Here is a 20,881-nt window from a genome sequence, read left to right as displayed (position 1 = left end):
AGCTAGATTATTCAAAGACTTATAAACTAATGCGTAACTGTGTTCCGAAGTCCGCTACGATTTTTAAGTGTAATTTTATTGGTTTTTCATAATTACTCGTCTTACCCTGAAATGCACTCTTCAGAGCCGTTTCCTTTAGTTTTTCAAGCTTATCAGAGTCGCTTTTCAAGCTTAAGTTCCGTGCAGAAGAACAACAGTTAAGGAGCGAAAGAATACAAGAATTATATGACTTAATTTTAGCATTAAATGGAATCATACTTTTGAATCTATTAAATACAGAAATTTGTCTGCTAATTTTGCAACATAAATTAGCAATTTGTTTATGAAAGTTCAGTTTATTATCAATAGACACCCAAGAGTTTAATACAGTTCTCCTGTTTTAGTTCTTTGTCTGCAACTTGAACTTTCGAAGTCCACAGTGGTTCGGGCGCCAGCAGGACCAAAACTTTGGAACTGGCAGGATTAGCCTTTAGGGAGTTTTGGGTGAACCATTCCAATGATTTCTCCAGGCCGCTGTTGATTCAACTGTCTATCGTTATGGGACATTCATGGATAAAATGGAGCTGGTTTCCGTCATCATAAGTGTTGATCTTTGTCTTAGGTACACAGAAATCGTTGACAAAAATATAAGGGAGCTTTAGCAACGACGACGGGAACGGCAACGAGAACGTCTTGTAAAAACATAAACTCACGTTCTTGCGATCACTTCGCAACTGTTCCAAGCTTTTTAATATGACAAAGGTGTGGCAGTCCCTCAGGAATGAAACCGGTATTAGCGGCACTTAATTTAGGGGAGAAAAATGAAAATTTATTTCCAAGTGCTAACGTTCTCCATAACACTTCAAACTTGGTTATTTCAAGTTGTTGCTTTGCTGACGACGGCAAAGAAATAGACAAAAATAAAAAACGCACGTGCGGGGCGTGCAAAGCTATTGTTTTTGCCCACTGAATATGCAAATTTGTGACGTTCTCGTTGCCGTCGCCGTTGTCGTTGCTAAAGCTCCCTATTGAATCGAAGGGAAGCGAGCACAGATCCATAGGGAACTTGCCCAATACGGAAACCTATCAGCGATTTTGACTCCCGAATGAACTAGCAACCCTCAGAAGATAGGCTATATACACAGAGCTTGGCTATAAGGAGACCATGATACAGCTCCAACTGAACGTTCAAGATCAAGATTACCCTTCCATGCACTCTGATCTGTGATAACAATAGGAGTGACAGGCCTACACAACTCCTATCCACGTGTTTTAGCTAGCTTAGGGTTTGGCTCGAACGAGTATGTCTTTTAAGGATCTGCCCCTTTTGTACGAAACGATCGGGGCGGGGATCTTGAAATATTTTGCAAAGTAGTGGTTGTTGCTGGATCAAATGCCATTTTTGCATGAGTATTTGTTCAAGATTAGGCACCGTAGGACGGTATTGTGTGACGAAAAGACAAGATTCGCTTATCTTCTTTGCATTTCTGTAGGAGGGCTTGTTTACTGTTTTCAAATTTGATGTCTGAGAGTGTAGCCGTAATCAGGCTTTCTGGATATCCTCGTTTAATAAGACTTGCTCTAAAACGCGAGATTTTAGTTTTGAATTTCTTTTCAGAGGAGTTTGCTCGGAAAAGTCTGAGTGCCACGCCCTTGATGAAGCCCCCTCTTTTTTGTTTACCCCTAAAGGGTGGTAACTTGAGAAATGCGTGTACTGAAATGTTTCAGAAGGGTTTGAAATGCGTTTGTATATCCAATATAGATTTGCTTGCGAATCGTTCACGTACCTTTGAAAACCTTTGCTTCAATCAATGCTTCAATCTCCATTTGGGCATCTTCCTCTTTGGAGGTTGTTGGGGCTGCTAGAAGTCCGTCTTCAGTTAGAAGGCTCATGGCCGTTTTTTTTCTCAGGCAAATGGCATGTTATTCAAGTTATTCAAATTCTGCATTTTAATTGGTTGGTTGGTCATTCGCGAGAAGTGGACATGTAGCATTCGATCCTATTCTACACAGCTTGATGCTGTGATCCTTCTTGTGGATAAAATGTTCTCTTTACAGCGAGTAGTGTTTTTTAGTAAACTGAAAGTGTTTTGATGAAATAGCGCTGTTGTTTTCCGCCAGATAGCCAAGTATGAAGCGCTGGCTTTCTGAATTTCAATGCGTATTTTGTACTTCTTGTGCAGCTTTTAGTGTGACTATCGCACACTTAATTGTTCACATGCTATAATGAGATTTCCCTTGAATATTTAAGCCATCGAAATCTTACGCTAAATTGACAAGGGCGGTCTGGAGCTGTGAGTAGGCGTGGGATTTGTCTCCTATGGTTTAGCGGCCGACATATCTCTCCCTCAATGCCGTACCGGGAGGCGAGGTCGGTAGCAGAAAGCAGCAAAGGGCCAACTGCGTCCACAAGCAATCGCAGTGGCCGAAATCCCGGGATGACTCGTTTGGTACGACGCTCCAGCGCCATGTCTGGAGGTTCTGCGTTTTTCTCTCTTGTTCAAATATTTCGTCCGCGCATGCGTAAATGTTCTGGCTCTCCGATAAATAGCGTACCAAAAAAATTTACATGCTTTTTTTTTTAACCAGCTACCACCTGTTTTTTTTACCATCTAATTTGACCACGTCGGTACCAACACTTTACAACAACGGCATTTTTCGCAACACTGTTAATTTCGACATTTTGCAGTTGCCTGTGTATAAGAGGAGGGCTAAATTTTACTTGGCCACAAAACTGGTTACAAGACTTGTTTTCACAAGACTAGTTTTTTTCTCTCGCTACGGTAGTGTTTCCCTCTCCCTTAACCAACTGGTTTTACTTTTTATGTCACCCCTGCATTCCGTTGATTCAATTTTAAAGATGAAACAAAATATTAAAATGTGTGAAGTATGGATGACAGTGTCTTCAAGTGCAGTTAGTAAACACAGTGTATTAAATTCTCTACTCTATAAAATGACTCAGTGATCAAGTAGGATTAAAGCCTTTAAGTATACTCATAACTTTCTTCACTTTCAAAGACGTTGACAGCATGTTTTGTTGATTTTCTTGTACTTTCAGGAACAGCATTTGCGACCAGCTTTTTAATGTCACTATCACTAGACTCTAGAAAACGAGTTTGTTTTTCTTTAATGTAAAATGAAAACTCTTCTGCTGTCTTTTTTTTCCGCTGGCTTTGTTTCTTTTCAACGGAAATGCTTTCTATTGCGTGATAATTGTCCCGTGAGTTTGCACCGTGACGAAAATTAGCCAATAAAATTGCCCGAAAATTAGTGGGTGGGTTATTAACAGGGGTATACGGTTCTGTGCAGGTCTATACAGAGCTATACAGGGCTATACCGGACTATAAAGGGGTATAAAGAGCTATACAAGGCTATACATGGTATCCACCAGGGTGTGGAACAGAAATGAATGAAAGACTCTACAGGCACAACCTCAACAGATGTCTGTGTAAATTGGACCTGAACATGTGCAATATAAGCGTGGAATTGCAAACCTAAAGAGAAAATTTCTCAAAGAAAGCGAACAAGTTCTGTATTGCCAGTTGATACCTCCTAAACAACATATTAAACAGACGTCAATAGAGCGGTTTTCAATTGAGTGTCGAAAGTAATTAGTGAATTGCTTTGGTTTATGATTACTTCACTCAGTGATTGGTTCAAAGTTCTCGCGCCATTGCTTCAACCAATCAGAAGTGAAACCAAAACCAATCGTGGCTCGCGCGTCCACATTTTCCCGCGCTTTGTGTCGGCTACGTGTAATTACTTCGAGTTTTGATTGGTTTAACGGAATGTGTCCGTCTTTTTTGATTGGCCAAAGTAATTACTTTGGTTTTGGTTTTACGACACTCATATGAAAACCGCTCTAATACACTTAGCAAATTGGCTTAAAGGTCTCTTGCAAGGCTGGTGTCATTTATCCTCCTTTTAGCTGTGCTCATTATAAAAGATGGATGTTTCTGCTCATGATGTACAAAGTTGAGAAAGATCCGTTCAAAGGAGTTTGTATGCATCTTACCCACTGTCTCTAAACTTGAAAAACGAATAATAAGTTATCCCGCGTTTCTTTCAACAGCTGCCCTCAACTAACTTTACCTGTAGGAGTAACGACTGAAGGAAATTGTTTCCAGAATGTTCTTAATTAAGCTAGTCAACAAAATTTTCTTTCTCATTTCTTTCCTGATTCTCCGTGCTCATCATTATTGATCCAGTTTTCTCGAGTAAACAGTGAAGTAGTTAGCTTTAAAGGAGTTTGTATGTTTATTACTAACAATCCTTCTAAACTTGACAGGTGAGTGATTACTCATTATTAAGATTTATTATATCTCTCAGATAGTACCCTCGCTGTAATTGGCTAAATTAGCGGGCCGTATTCTACAGTACGGCCCGCTGTACAGCCTGTCATTTCTGTTGCATAAACTTGTACTGAAAACTGTTTGAATCTTGCAAGCAACTATTTCAAACTTAACAGCCAAGAAGATTTAGTTTTTGGGATTTTGGCACGGCATTCTTTGTGGCAGTTGAACCTTCCGCTTCACTTTGACTAGTTTCCTTGCCCGCGCGCCGGTTAACCTCAGAGATATAATAAATATCTTACTAACCTCGTTTTCTCGGTCCGTACTGTAAGTTACGGATCCTCGTTTTTTCCCGTTGATTTATGGCATGCGCGCTTCGCGCTTGGGCCATAAATCAACGGGAAAAAACTCGGTCCGTAACTTACAGTACGGACCTCGAACTCGGTTAGTAAGAGGTATTTCACGAACACCTGCCTCATATTCAACCAGTTTCCTCGTGGCTTTGATTGTCACGGATAATAAGTCAATGCGACCGTGGCAGTTTCTGATTCCTGACCACACGTCCCTTCATTTTAAGATGTTAATTGTCTGGCTACATAAGTTCTCTCTTTATACCTCTGAATCACCAAAACGCGTCCACAAAATTTACTTTTCTAGCCTTATGTGCCCAAAAGAGAGATAAGACGCTCAATAAAGAAATTGTCATAGCTTGCAGTTTCTTGTAAAGGCGGCGTCATCTTGAGTGGTTGGATGAGAATCACTCTGACAACATTCAACTCTAGCGTATTCTGCTCTGAAGAATCATTACCTTTACCACTACTATGTCTAAACTCGACAAACACGTAATAACTTACTTCATTACTTTCAACAGCTGCCTTCAACTAATTTTACCTGAAGGAGTGCCTCAAGGAAATTGTTTAAAGAATCTTCTAATCTTGTCGGCAAAAAATTTCCATCTCATTTCTTTCTTTATTCACCGTGCTCATCATAAAAGATACAGTTTTCTCGAGTCGGAACAATGACCAGGTAGTTAACTTTAAGGAGTTTGTTTGTTTCTAACTAGCTTTAAGCGGAATCATTTTAAACTTGACAGGCCAGTGACTACTAATTATCCCGGCCAGTTTTCATGAACATCATCAACCACTTTCCTCGTAATGTTGATTTTAAAAATTCAATGCTACTTCCTGACCACAACTCCGTTCATTTTAAGATGTTAATTGTCTGGCTGCGTACGTAAGGCGTCTACAAAATTTCCGTTACAGCTTTATTTAACCAAACAGAAATAACACGCTCAGTAAAGAAATCGTCAGCTTGAGGTTTCTTGTAAAGGCGGCGCCATCGTGAGTGGTTGAATGAGAATGACTCTGACAACATTCAACTCTAGCGTATTCTGCTCGGAAGAATCAACCAGAGGTTTACATAAGCAACTGATATGTTTATCAGTCGTCAACATTGTTATTGCGTTTACTACAATTACAGCAAACACTCTTGTGCTAATCGTGCTTCCCAAGGTTACCTCGATTCATCCACCTTCCAAAGTCTTGCTTCGAAATTTGTTGGTAGGCGATCTCTGTGTTGGCATCTCAGAAATAACTATCGTTATTTACTGGATCTCCATGGCGCAAGAATGGTGGCAGGTTTGTCACGATTTCTATTTTGCTCATATGATAGAGAACAGTATTCTGTTTCCAGTATCAATATGGACAATAACTGCCATAAGCGTGGACAGACTTCTGGCGTTGTTATTAGGACTTAAATACCGACTGGTTGTGACCCTAAGACGAGTGTATGTATTTCTTATTGCCTCCTGGGTGTGTCTAAGTATCGGAATTGTCTCACTTGGCTTTTGCAGCCACATCGCATGGGAGAGTTTTGTTGCTGGCGGTGCACTACTTTGTTTGCTAATATCCATTTACTGTTACAGCAGGATTTTTCTCAGGCTTCGTCGTCATCAAACTCAAACACAAGAACAAGCTCAGGAACAAGTAGATGGAAGAAATCCAATGAATATTGCACGTTACAGAAAGACAGTGTCGACTACAATCTGGTTGCAATTGGCATTAATAATTTGTTTTTTCCCGTTTGCGGTTGTCGCGCCGTTCGTGTATCGAGAAATTCAAACAAGACAGCCGTCGTTTGTTTTTTATGAGTTGTATGTACCGACAACTTTATTGTACTTCAACTCAACTTTAAATCCAATTTTATATTTTTGGAAGATGAAAGAAGTGAGAAAAGCAGTGAAAGACAAATTGAGACAACTATTCTGTTCTCCAAACCAGTAGACACGAAGAGCAAATCAATATTGTTTAATTTTCGACTTCACTGATATTTCGTTTATGACGTTCGCGTTACATGAGTTGATAACAGTCAGCCCCGCATCAACGCTCTAAGTTTTCAAAAGCTAAGAAAATTTGTAGCAGACGACGAAATTTATAAGAACCCCGCAACGTTCATAATGTATTAAGTTTTCGTCAAAAAAAACACTTTCCATTAATTAACCCTTGTTGAATATCATTAGAGTGGTTATAGCCGACTCATATCAAGTCGCATTCACTGATTGATTTTTACTTAGTGCAGTAATTAAGCTTCGGCGAATAAAAAAGTATGTCGTGAACTCGCGAGCTATATTGTGCGGCGCGTCAGTAGATACGAGAAATTATTGAAGAGATCTGACAAAAGGCAGATGAATACAACTAAATATACAACATTAAGTGTTCCCGTCATAAAATTGAAAGTTGAGGCCATATATAGGGAGTCCAAGCCTTTCCTTAATCAACATAAAGTAATTTTTCAAATCTCATTGAGTTTTTTCGAAGTCTGAAGGAAGATCTAGAGTACAATCTATAAGTGAAATTACCATCCTGACTTGAATTTCTTATATTTACTTTAGCTTACTTAGTTTTAGAAGTCATTTTTGAGGTGTAACATCAAATAAAATTTAAAAGGGCTATGTGTCGCGAAATGATGTAATTTTATGGTACCCAAAATTCCCAAAAAGTAGAATGAAACATTTCAGTAACCGCTCAAAACCGTCAACAAAAGGAAAGAGAGGCATGGATGGATGGATGGACACAAACTGTGGACAAGATTGTCACGGATCGCATTTGGGTAATCTTTATCGCAAATCGCTCGGATAAAGGTGGTTTTTTCCTCAAAATGATCTTGTTTGTGATGTAGGGATAATTTTATGAGAAAAGGAATTCCACATTTCCATTTTTCGAGTTTTTTCGATAAACCGGTAAAGATTCCCCTGAACACCCCTAAACTAACGTGACATAGCCCCTTTAACGAGCAAGGTTTTTCCAAAAATGTTTTGTTGGTAAACTCAAATAAAATTCCATGCAAACAATATTGCTTTTGTCATGGTTGGAAAGTTATTGCATTAAACCTTAATAGGGTATCGCTTCCAATGTAACTCTATGGAGCTTAGGAATATTTCTACGGTGTCGTAATTGTGTTAATTTTGAAAAGGGATTATCATCAACATTAGCAGGAAATTAGTTGAATATGAGGCAGGTCACAGGTGTTCATGAAAACTGGATAATTAATAATAATAAGAAGAAGAAGAATAACCACATTGAAATAAAAAACTGTTCATTGACCATAAGCTAAGACAAAAAGATGTGTTCTCAGCATTGACTGAGGGAATAGAGAGAATAATTAACAATTATTCGCCGAAGGTGAATAAAAAGTGATTATCGGTGAATATTCACCGAGACGAAGTCGAGGTGAATATTCACCGATAATCACTGAGCCTTAGGCGAATAATTGTTTTAGTACTGAAATACGCAGGTGATTATTTCAAAAAAGAGAAAAAAAAAACATTTCAACTCGAAATCATCTTCACTCACAGTGGCAAAACGACCACTGGCATCCATTTTGTCCGTCGAGGTGATTATCGGCTGATAATAGACCTAATCGGCTAACTCAATGTTGTACCCAATTCAAACCCTTTGGGAATAAAACGTTTTGTTCCAGGTATTTCCATATCATTTAAATATGAATACTACATTATCATGCAAATACAATACACAAAGAATCTTAGTCCCGGGAGATTTGAATTGGGTACAACATTGAGTTAGCCGATTAGGTCTATCCGAGATAGCGAGCTAATGAGAGCGCACGATTTTGTATAATCACCTGTGTATTTATACTAAATGGATTTATGCTGAGTGTGACATTCTTAGTTAGTTATTTCCCATGTTGCAGTTTGGGCATTTCTGTCATCCGGGATTTTCTGGAGATCATTCATGCACCGTTTGTGCAAGCTAGGCGGAGGCTGATTCAACACAGTCAAATCAATTTTCCCTCCCCACCCTCCCTATTTTTATTTTCTTGTGGATGGCGTGTGTCCCCGCACCTTTGCTGGGATCTTGTCTTCAATATTTGGGTATTTCCTAGGTTAACACGCTGATTTTCAATGAACGGCCTAGCCCATCAGGGCTTGGCCAAAATATCCCAAACAAATGTGGTATTATTTGTGTTCCAGCAAAGGGAGCTCGCCCAGAGCAATGCCTTTCCAACAACATCAGTCAGACTGTATAGAGCATGAAGCATAAATAGATTAAATGTCACTGGATTTAGTATCAAAACTGAGAAGTGAGACACGCAGTGAAAGGCAATTAATTGGTTCTCCAAACTATGCAGTCGATACGAATATGTATTTACTGATGTCGTATTATTTACCTTTTGATACTGTGGTCCTAGCGTTCTAATTGGCTCATATAGACGTTTTTGCACGTCAGCCATGTTGCATGGCAGGAACGATAGATTCTTTTTCCTATGGGAACAAATGTTCTTTCTAATGCAAAACATTTTCATTGTTCCTGCCATGCAACATGGCTGCCATGCAAAACCTCTATACCGTATGATAGCCCCGAGTGTTGCCAAGGCTAAGGCTAAGCCACTGTGCACACATCGGGAATTTTTAAATATTGCAGTAAGCTTCGGCATCTGCAAAATATGCTTAACGGGCTTGCAAATATTGTGCAGCACGTCACGGTAAATACGAATTATTACTTCTTGATTGGCATATTATCATTTGTAATGTTTTAAGCTTCATTTTACATACGGGTCTATGCACGCCAAACAGTCGTCAGATTTTTTCCTTGCATTGTGTGTCACGACATTTTTAATGCTTTTCAAGATGCATACGTTTGGCCACCCTGTTGCGATATGTTGGGTCAAATTTGAAAACGATCAAATTTTTCGTGCAACATTTTGGATGTTGCACGATGTTGTACTCATTTGGCCACGTTCACGCTTGCACTAGGGCATGCGCGCTAGGTCCACTTGTTGCGCACCAGGGGCCTGGGGCACATAGACATCGACATGTTGAATTGAAAATGTTGAAAATGTTGCGTGCGTTTGGCCAGCCCGTTCAACACCTGTCGCAAAAATCATGCAACAATGTTGCTGCCCAGGCCTTTAATAAAAGCATGTGAATTGACAGGCAAGAATGGAAGTGAGAAAGAGAAAAATATGTTATGTATCCATTCGGGAGAAAAATTTTCTGACTTTTTGGAACCTTCTCGCTTTTTTCGCTTCCCCGGTTCTGCGTATCAATTCTCAGGGCTTATATTGGCCTGAGAGTGGGTTTGAAAAGAATAGGAAAATTACCTTAATTTTTGCCACACTTAGGAAATTTTCATCATGCAATAGAGAATTACGTTTTTTTTTTTTTTTACAAAATCGTTTAATTCTGATTAACTGTGCCCATTAAAAAGGCAAAGTTATTTAGAGCAAACATCAACGTTATTGGGTGAAAAGGAGTCAAGTCTAGTTTAGTCTATAATACTAACAGCCCTTCTAAACTTGACAGGGGCATGATCAAGTATCCCCTCGATCCGTCTTCTCCGAGTATGAACAGCTGCTTCAGTCATATTCAACAGATTTCCTCGCACTATTAAGTGTTAACAGTCAATTCGACAGCTTCTTCTTCCTTACCACACCTCAGTTGATGTCATCTGCCTGCATAAGTACAGTTCTTTACTTATCTCTCTGGGCCCGGTTGTTCGAAAGCCGATTAGCTTAATCCAGGATTAGCGTAAACTCTTGTTTCAAGTTTTTAACTTTTTGGTGAAAGTTTCTTTTGCTTATTTTTGTTTTTCAAGATTGACTTCTTCTAATGTAAAGTTTTGCCGAATATCAGCGCTGAAAGCAGCATTTAGGAGTATAGAAATTAACTCCTCGGTTAATTTTTAATCTGGGATTAGCGTTAATCGGCTTTTGAACAACCGGGCCCTGAACGATAAAAACGAAGGAAAATTCATTTATTGCTTTATTTATCCAACAGGGACTTGAGATAATACGCTTAACAAATTTCCTGCCTGAGGTGTTTAAAAGGTCTCTTGCAACACCGGTGTCCGCATTTATCCTCCCATTGAGTGGCTGCGCTCATCATAAAAGATGGATATTTTTGCTCAACAGTGTAATAGAAAGTTCAGAAAGTTCCGTTTAATTAAAGGAGTTTGTATGCATCTTATCCATTAAGTTAACAAACGAACTTACTGAATTAATAAGGTGCCTTCAACTCGTAGGAGTGACTAAAGGAAATTTTTCTTCAGAATTTTCTTGTCGGCAAAATTTTCCATCTCATTTCTTTTATCTCGTCACAAACAGCGATACAGATTTCTCCAGCAAACAGAGAGGTATTTATCTTTAAAGGAGCTTGTGTGTTTCTTACTAATAATCCCTCCAAATTACTTGACCTTGACAGACCAGTGACGTCTATTATTTAATTATCCGGTTTTCATGAACACCTGCCTCGTAATATTGATTGTAAAAAGTGAATGCAATCGCGACGGTTACCGCTTTCTTACCATACGTAAGTTCATGTTAATTCTTTGGCAGCATAAGTTTTCTATCATTTATCTCTATGGATCATCAAAACGAGATAATACGCGAGAGAATTAGCAGCTGCCTAGAGGAGGTTTCTTGTAGAAGCGGCCTCATTGTGAGTGATTGGATGAGAGTGACCCTGACAACATTCATTCATTCAAGCGTATTCTGCTTGAAAGAATTAACCAGAGGCTTACACAAGCAATTGATATGTTTTTCTGTCGTCAACATTGTTGTTGCCTTTATTACAATAGCGGCAAACACTCCTATCCTACTCGCTTCCCAAGGTAACCTCGATTAATCCACCTTCTCGAGTCTTGCTTCGAAATTTCGTAGTAAGCGATCTCTCTGTTGGCATCGTAGAAATAACTATCGTTATTTACAGGATCTCCTTGGTGCAAGAATGGTGGCAGGTTTGTCACGATTGTTAATTGCGCATCTGATAGGAAGAACTGTTTTGTTTCCAGTATCATTGTGGAAAATAACTGCCATAAGCGTGGACAGACTTCTGGCATTGTTTTTAGGACTTACAATAAATTACAACCATTAAAGTGTGTCCGTAATAATATAGAAAGTCCGTAATAATATAGAAAGTTTGAGGTAATCTGAGGTTCTCTTCCAAAAAACTGTTAATAAAAACCTCGTATTAACTTGAACTCCTATGGCAAACGGGCCTTTTCAGTCGCAGCTCCTGATCTGTGAATCTGCTACCGCAGGATATTAACTGATCAAGTTGTAAGGTAGACATTTTTAAACAGAAAGTTAAAACACTCCTTTTTATTCGAGCTTTTAACTTGCAATACGTCTGTTCATTTTATTCGTTTCATGTTTTATAGCTGTAAGCAGCGCTTTTGAATCTTGTAGAATAGGCGCTATATAAATGTATTATTATTATGTATTATGTATTATGTATTATTATTATTATTATTATTATTTCAGTATCTGATGTCACGCAAGTGCATGACAATTCGGACATTCAAAATGATGTATTTTCAAAAAAAAAAAAACGTTATACGGAACTGGTAAGTTGTAAATTTATTTCTAGATCATCTTCAACATCGTATAGATTAAAAATCCAGAAGAAATCATCATTTTGACTTAAGAATTTGAAAATGGCAGGAAATAAAAACGTTTTTCAACAGCCAATCAAATGTGACCTTTTTTGGATTTGACCCGAGTCTCTCTTTCCAGACCGTTGAAGGCAACGAAGACCCTGGAAACGAGAGTGTTTCAGCCTGGGCTGAAAAAGGAACGCATCTCACATCTCAGTAAATTTGCGTTTTGCGCCCGGGCTAAAATCGAGCATGCAATCGCAACAAAATTTCAGCGCGGTGGGCGTAACGAAATTTCAGCCCGGGCTGAAACTCACCATATAATCAGGCCTAAACCGGTAAAAAAATTAGCATCATGTAGTCCTTTTCCACTACTCTATAAAATACGGAAAAAAGTTGGAAAAACGGAGTATAAAGTTTAACAACTATAATTAGGAAAGGTAAATGTCGAAACTTACTTAGAAACTCAATGGGCCTATTTGCAGTGAAGTAGGTTGATTCTAACACGAGAGGGAAGTCCTCATTTTAAAATTATTTCAAATAAGCAGTGAATTTTGTTCCAAGATCAAAGAAAGCTCATTTTACCATCACTATTTTTTCCCTTTCTTGCGTGTAAAAAAATTGGCACCGACTCTTAAATTACGTAACGACAACTCATTCTTAGCGGATTCGGTTGAAACAATTTAAACTGAAAGATCCACCATCACAATATGTTCATCATATCGCCAAATGTTAATCAAGTTATCACGAGTTGAAGCGCGCATACATAATTTGGGTGTAAAATGGCAATATATAGGCGTGCGAATTGACAGGCAAGAATGGAAGTTAGAAAGAGAAAGAACTGTATGCATCCATTCGGGAGAAACTTTTTCTGACTTTTTGGAACCTTCTCGCTTTTTTTCGTTTCCATTTCTGCGTATCAATTCTCAGTGCTTATATTGGATGGCCCAGTGAGAGTGGGTTTTGAAAAGAAGAGGAAAATTGCTTTAGTTCTTGCCACATTTAGGAAAATTCTCATCATGCAATAGAGAAATATAATTTTTTTTTTTACAAAATCGTTTAATTGTGATTAATTGTGCCGGTAGTGTCCTAGATTTATGGACACCTATGAACAGCAAACTATAACGTCCAGAGAGGGTTACTCAAGACTCATGTACACCTGGAGAAAAGAGCACCAGGCGACGTTTGAAAGGTTGAACGAAGCTCTGAGCTCAGACACGGTTTTGGCCAGAGGTATTTATCTTTAAAGGAGCTTGTGTGTTTCTTACTCACCATCCCCCCAAATACTTGACCTTGACAGACCAGTGACTATTATTTAATTATCCGGTTTTCCTGAACACCTGCCTCGTATTAAACCACTTTCCTCGTAATATTGATTGTAAAAAGTGAATGCCATCGCGACGGTTTCAGCTTTCTTACCATACGTAAGTTCGTGTTAGTTCTTTGGCTGCATAAGTTTTCTATCATTTGTCTCTGTGGATCACCAAAGCTCGTCCACAAAATTTACTGTTACAGCTGTACTTACCCAAAATAGAGCCTAATACGCGAATTGTCGGCTAGAGGTTTCTTGCAAAGACGGCGTCATTGTGAATGGTTGGATGAAAATGACAACATTCAACGCTAACATCGTCTGCTCGGAAGAATTCGCCAGAGGCTTGGATAAGCAACTGATATGTTTTTCTGTCGTCAACATTGTTATTGCGTTTACTACCATAACAGCAAACACTGTAATCCTAATCGCACTTCCCAAGGTAACCTCGATTCATCCACCTTCTAAAGTCTTGCTTCGAAATTTGATAGTAAGCGATCTCTGTGTTGGCATCGTAGAAATAACTATCGTTATTTACTGGATCTCTATGGTTCAAGAATGGTGGCAAGTTTGTCACGATTTTTATTTTGCGCATCTAATAGGAACCACTGTTTTGTTTCCAGTATCATTGTGGACAATAACTGCCATAAGCGTGGACAGACTTCTGGCGTTGATATTAGGACTTAGGTATAAACAAGTTGTGACCGTAAGGCGAGTGTATGTGTTTCTTATTGCCTCCTGGGTCTGTTTTGGTATCGGAATTGTCGCACTTGGATTTTACAGCAACATCGCATGGGAAATTTTCATTGCTGCGGGTACACTACTTTGTTTGATGATATCCATCTACTGTTACACCAGGATTTTTCTCAGGCTTCGTAATCATCAAGCCCAAGCACACGAAAGTGCTCAGGGACAAGCAAATGAAAGAATTCCAGTGAATATTACACGATACAAAAAGACAGTGTCGACAACAGTGTGGTTGCAATTGGCATTGATAATTTGTTTTTTCCCGTATGGGGCTCTCTCGCCGTTCACATATCGCGAAATTCAAACAAGACAGTCGTCAGGTTTTATTCTTGCATTGTATGTCGCTGTAACTTTAATGTTTTTCAACTCAACTTTAAATCCAGTTTTGTACTGCTGGAAAATGAACAACGTGAGACAAGCAGTGAAAGACACATTGAGACAACTAGTTTGTTCTCCAAACCAGCAGACACGAAGAGGTGCCTGTAATTAATATAGATAGTTTACTTTGGATATTTCGTTTATGGCGTTCTTATTGGCTCATCAACTTATGTACCGAATGAATGCTTTGTTCCTAAGCTAAGGAAACTTATGTAGTGGGAGGCCGAAGCAAAATTTCTAATAACCCAAAGTCTCAGAATGTATAATTACATTTTCTCCAAAGAACATTTTCCATTGGCGGTTGTTCAATATGATCAGAATGGCGATAGCCGACTCATGTTCAAGTCGCATTCACTTAGTAGTTTTTACATAGTGCAGAAAACTTGGGCGTATATGCAAAGTACACTGAAAGTGTGCCGTAAACGCGCGAGCAAATATTGTGCTGCACGCCAGTAAATACGAGACATTAGGGCCGTTTATACGAGAGAAAATCAGCCGCGGCTTACTCTGGCCGTGGCGTACATAATACGCGAAAGGAACTATTTTTACGTGTATAAACTCCCAGGCCAGGATAAGCCGCGGCTTGAGAAAGCCGTGAACGTAGATTTTGTACCATTTATACGGGGTGTTCGCGTCTTATGCAAGCCGCGGCTTATTTTTTCTCGTATAAACGGCCCTACTATTGAAGAGATCTGAGGCAAGGCAGATAAATACAACAAATTGCAAGATTAAAGTGTGTCCGTAATAATATAGAAAGTTTGAGGCTATGAAGGAAGTCAGGCTAGACCTTTCTTTAATCCAGTCAACACAAGTGTCGTAATTCAGTTAATTTTAAAGGGAGATTCACATTACGAGGAAAGTAGTTGAATATAAGGCAGTTGTTCATGCCAACTGCATAATTATTTAACAATTATTCCATGAGCGCGCGTTGGATATGAGATAATAGGGAGCTTAAGCAACAACAACGGCGACGGCAACGAGAACGTCTCAAATTTGCATATTTATTGGGTAAAAACAATAGCTTTGCACGCCCTGCACGTGCATTTTTCACTTTTGTCCATTTTGTTGCCGTCGTCATCAAAACAACAGGGAGCTTAAGCATCGACAACGGCGACGGCAACGAGAACGTCACGAATTTGCATATTTGGTGGTTAAAAACAATACCTACGCACGCCCTGCACGTGCGTTTTTCACTTTTGTCCATTTCGTTGCCGTCGTCAGCAAAACGAGCTCACGCAACAGGACGGCAGAATGACGAAAAAATGTCGCGTAAGATTGAGAATGCACAGTCTCGCGCCACATTTTTTCGCCATTCTGCCGTCCTGAGTAGCCAAGTTTTTGGTTTTATGAAGAACGTCAGCACTTGAGGATGAATTTTCATTTTCTCTCCTAAAATGGAGTGCCGTTCCGACTGCTGTCATCTTTGAGGAATCACTACACCCTTGTCATATTAAAAACGTTGAAATAGTCACGAAGCGATTAAAATAACGCAAATTTATATTTTGAGATGACGTTCTCGTTGCCGTCGCCGTTGTCGTTGCTTAAGCTCCCTATTAACTGGGGAGCTTAAGCAACAACAACGGCGACGGCAACGAGAACGTCAGGAATTTGCATATTTAGTGGGTAAAAACAATAGCTTTGCACGCCCTGCACGTGCGTTTTTCACTTTTGTCCATTTCGTTGCCGTCGTCAGCCGCAAAACAACAACGTGAAATAGCCAAGTTTTTGGTTTTATGAAGAACGTCAGCACTTGAGGATAAATTTTCATTTTCTCTCCTAAAATGGAGTGGCGTTCCGACTGGTGTCATCTTTGAAGAAATACCACACCTTTGTCATATTAAAAACGTTGAAATTGTCACGAACCGATTAAAACAACGCAAATTTATATTTTGAGATGATGCTCTCGTTGCCGTTGCGGTTATCGTTGCTTAAGCTCCCTACTAGTAGGGAGTTCAGGAAACGACGACAGCTACGACTATGACAACGCCACAAAAGAATAACATCATTGGTTAAAAGAGCATAAATAATCGTGCTGCACGTGCAGCACAGATTTTAGCCAGTATTTTTATGGTCCTCTGCATAACGACGACGTGAAATTGCCAAATTTGAGGTTAAGCGTGCAACAGAGAATCTTTCATTCTCTCTTTTTACTCTGAAACCGCTCGTACCAATTTATTTTTAGGATACTTCGCCCATACTGTAGGACGTGAACGAGACTGAATAATCGCGAAAGACTTAAGATAGAGCCAAGTTATATTTTGAAGCGACGTTTTCGTCGACCGTCGTCGTCGTAGATCTTAAAGACAAGACCCTGGTAAATAGCCAACAAGGCGCGTAACGCCGAGTTGGCTATAATCAGTGTCATATTCAACAAGCGCGAATGGAATAATTGTTTTATTAAATTCCTTAAACTCCAAATGTTTGGAAGTACCTTTGAAATACGAGCGAAAAAAACGAGAAAATCCGAGCAAAATTGAAAAAACTTGATGAAGATGCCGCTGTTGTGTAATACCTGGTGGTCAGACAGACGCAGGCCCATCACAAAAACAGTTCTTACCTTTTCGCGTACTTCTAAACGTCGGAATTGATCCAAACTTTCCACAAAAGAAATTTTTTATTTTGCTTTATTTAGAGAGAAATTTCGCTTTCAGGCTAAAAACATTTTAGCTTAGCAACGTTTAGCGTAATCATTTGCCATATAAGGTCAAACTAAGGTATATGAGCTTATAACCGAGATCGAGTAAACCAATCAGGGCACGAGAAATGCATTGACCGAGGTTGAAAATTTAATAATTAGCAATTATTGAATGAGGCTGAGTAGGATATGAAGAATTCTGCAGGTCGAGGAGGGTGTCATCCACCAAGGCCGAAGGTCGAGGTGGATAACATCCTCCGAGATCTGCAGAATTCTTCATATTCTACGAAAGCCGAATTCAATGATTGCTTAATTATTCATTCATTATATTTTCTTCGCTCAAACTTCTAAACCTACTCGCAGCCATTTTTCTGCTCAACAAAAATAACACAATCTCGTCCCCAGCTTTTTTCGGTCAACGCTTCAATAATTTGCAGCGGGCCTGCACTTTTGACGTCATTTTGACGTCATCGGTTCAATAATATGCAGTGCGCTGCACTTTTGACGTTATTGATTCCATGACGACGAAGTTTCTTTCCAAATTTGGTGAACAGCAGCTGGTTATGGTGAATTATGCGTATGGTTTTAACCAATCAGAAAAGGGGAAATATTTTAAATGAATAATAATGATAATTATAGTGGACGGTTACAGATTTGAAGCAAATCAACAGGAAAGCGCGCAAGATAATAGTAGAAAACGGAGTAAGACAGCCCTGTGGTTCGAACCCGTTACAATACCTACCCAGGACCAAGGGATGCAGAGGCCTTCGCTCTATTGAGATGGAGTAAAGAGAACTATGAAGACCATAATCATTAGTGTTGTAGCCCAGCTGACTTAAGGTATCCCTTAAGATATCTCTACAGGTAGTATAAGAAATCTTTCCGCTCCTCAGGGTATAGCTAGAAGCACTACAGTGAAAAACAATTGGTCTAAATAAAGGGAGAGGACTATTTAAGTCAATACCAGATAAATCTAAATAACGTTGTAAAACACCAACAGGACGGTACTTAGATCCAGATGCACTAATATAGACGAAATTCCCTTCCCTATAAACATCTGTCTTACTACAAGGCACAAAAATTCTTATATAAGCGCTGTGAAATTCGATATGCTCCGGAACGATATTGCATAATTCGTCATAACGAAAAAACCCTGCGAAGACTAAAGAGCACAACGCAGCAATACGGAGATTCTTTAAATTAGCATCTTTCTTGTTATGAATATCTAAAATACGCCTTATAATCTCTGTGGAAATAGGCTTTTTTTTCATAACTGGCTGTGACTTCTGGCGTTTAGCAGATTCGACGACATTTCTGCAAAATTCACTATCTAAAGGATTACGATCCAAACTAGGGAGAAAAGAATGTAACCAAGTAAGGGCCGCATGGGCTAAAATTACTGAGGAACTAGAAGCGGAAGACTGCTGAACTTCAAACAAATATAGAGAAACAACACTCAAGAGGAAAAGGTAACTGCATGTTGAACTGTCTACTTTTAGACCAGTCCAAGAACTTTCTGATAACGCGAACGTAAGCTTTAGTGGTCGAATCCGCCCTGGACTTCAACATAACATTTAGCACTTCATAAACGTTGATTGAAGAAAACTGTTGAAAGCCTTTCCAAGAATTACTTGATAGCATAAGCTGTAAAGACAAGAACAAAACATACATACTAGAAGAACAAAAGAAAGACAGAACATCCTTTAATAACCGTACAAAAATCCGTCATTGCTGAGGCCAGTGCCACGTAAGACGTTAAATGATCATATGGGCCAGTGCCGCGTAGATCAACAACCATTGATTAGGCCAGTGCCACATAAATCAACTATACTCCTATTAGGACAGCACCATATGAAATGACAAACCAAAAATTAGGCCAGTGCCTTACAAATAAACAGCATACTGCCTTGGCCAGTGCCAACAACTGAAAAAACATAGGCTAGTAGACACACAGGCCCAGTAAATTAATCGGTAAATTTTAGTCTTATAAGTAGTTTTTTTGAAACACATTTCAGAATAAAAACTAGCGATAAAAAACGACGTTTCGATCTCTCTGAGATCATTTTCAAGTAGTAAAAGAAGCGAATAAAATCTGCATATATAAGTACAAATTAAGACGTGAGAATGTCCAAAGATAAAATATGTAAATACAAGCGCTAAAATGTAAGTGTTAAAATATTAAAATACTATATAAATAACTTGCACGGATTAAATCTACATGACTGTTGGTTAAAACGCTAAAGCGTGAGTGTTAAGATACCAAAACGCTATAAAGAACTATATAAATAACTTCGCACGGATTGAATCTGACTGTTTGTTCAAAGTTGGTTTAAGCTCCTTTATAAAAAGCATTTCGTAGATGAGGCAATCGAATTTACTTTCGCACTTTCTCAAGATCTTAAAGTCACGATATATGTCACTCGGGACTGTTCCATGTTGCTCTTTAATGTGATTCCCGATTGAAGACGATCCTTTCATGTGTTCCTCGACTCGCTGATAGAGGTGTCGGCACGTATACCCGACATAGTTTGCATCGCACAAACCACACTTGTACTGGTAAACAACGCGTTGCTGGTTTATGATAGGCGGCTTCTTTTCTTTCGGTTTGATATGGTGTCCAATCTTACGGCTTGTATACACGGCAATACACGGCGTGAATATCAATTCCAATTTTTCGGCCCAGTTCCCCAAGTTGCCTTCGCGCTGAATTAGCCGATCTCTGATCTTTGAAAGGTAACACTATTCTGACAGGCGCTTCATTCACGTTACATGCTCGTGTGGAAATTGCCTCGTCGGAAACTTTCTTGGTGACAAAATTACTGATGGTCGATTGCAGCAGTTGGGCTGGGTACTGAAGTCGGGAGAACGTTTGTGTGAGACGGTCACATTCCAGGTGGAACAGTTTCCAGGTAGATGACAATTTAAAGGCACGATCCAGCATTGTTTTTAGCAATGACTTCTTGTATCTAACATCGACGTGGCTCTTGTAATGCAGCAATAATCCGGTGTCAGTTGGTTTTCTGTATACCCTTGTCTCCAAGCAACCATTGCATTTCCGAATCTCCGTTCCCAGGAAGGGAAGTTTACCGTGTTCGCCAAGTTCCATGGTGAAGCTAACCGATGGATGGATCTCGTTCAGAACAGAAAGGAATGATTTTGCTGTTTCGACGTTGGGCATTATGCTTAATGTGTCATCCACATAGCGTTTGTAGAACTCGGGTAATTTCCCTTGGTCCTGAAGTCGATCTTCAATACTGCACATAAATGTGTTGGCCATCAGGGGTCCAAGTGGCGAACCCATAGCAACACCATCGATTTGTTCATACAAGCTCCCCTCAAACTGAAAAAGCTGGTTCTTGGTGGCAATATTCAGCAATTCAACCAAGTCTGATCTCAGAGAGATCGAAACGTCGTTTTTTATCGCTAGTTTTTATTCTGAAATTTTAGTCTAAAGGCAAAAATATTTCCTGTGAAAAGATCAGACCCCAAGAGCGAATTAAAATTTTTTCCATTGGTAAGAACCTCATTCGCGATATGAATAGAGTGAGCCACAAGATAACGACTATACTTGTGTGCAATTAAGGGCCAGAAATGAGACGAAGGCCAAAGAGGTATATACAACGAGCGTACCGACGGCCTGTTGAGATTT

At 39.3% G+C, this 20,881-nt stretch overlaps 1 pseudogene; it reads right to left on the bottom strand.

Annotated features, from left to right (window-relative positions):
• Positions 1-19,253: 19,253 nt before the first annotated feature.
• LOC138057611 (uncharacterized) lies at positions 19,254-20,573 on the bottom strand (annotated as a pseudogene).
• Positions 20,574-20,881: the final 308 nt, after the last annotated feature.

This window comes from Montipora capricornis, chromosome 7, assembly GCF_036669925.1.
Source record: "Montipora capricornis isolate CH-2021 chromosome 7, ASM3666992v2, whole genome shotgun sequence".
Lineage (NCBI taxonomy): Eukaryota > Metazoa > Cnidaria > Anthozoa > Scleractinia > Acroporidae > Montipora > Montipora capricornis.
Note: the sequence above shows the minus strand (reverse complement) of the source record. Positions and strands in the feature narration are given on the sequence as shown.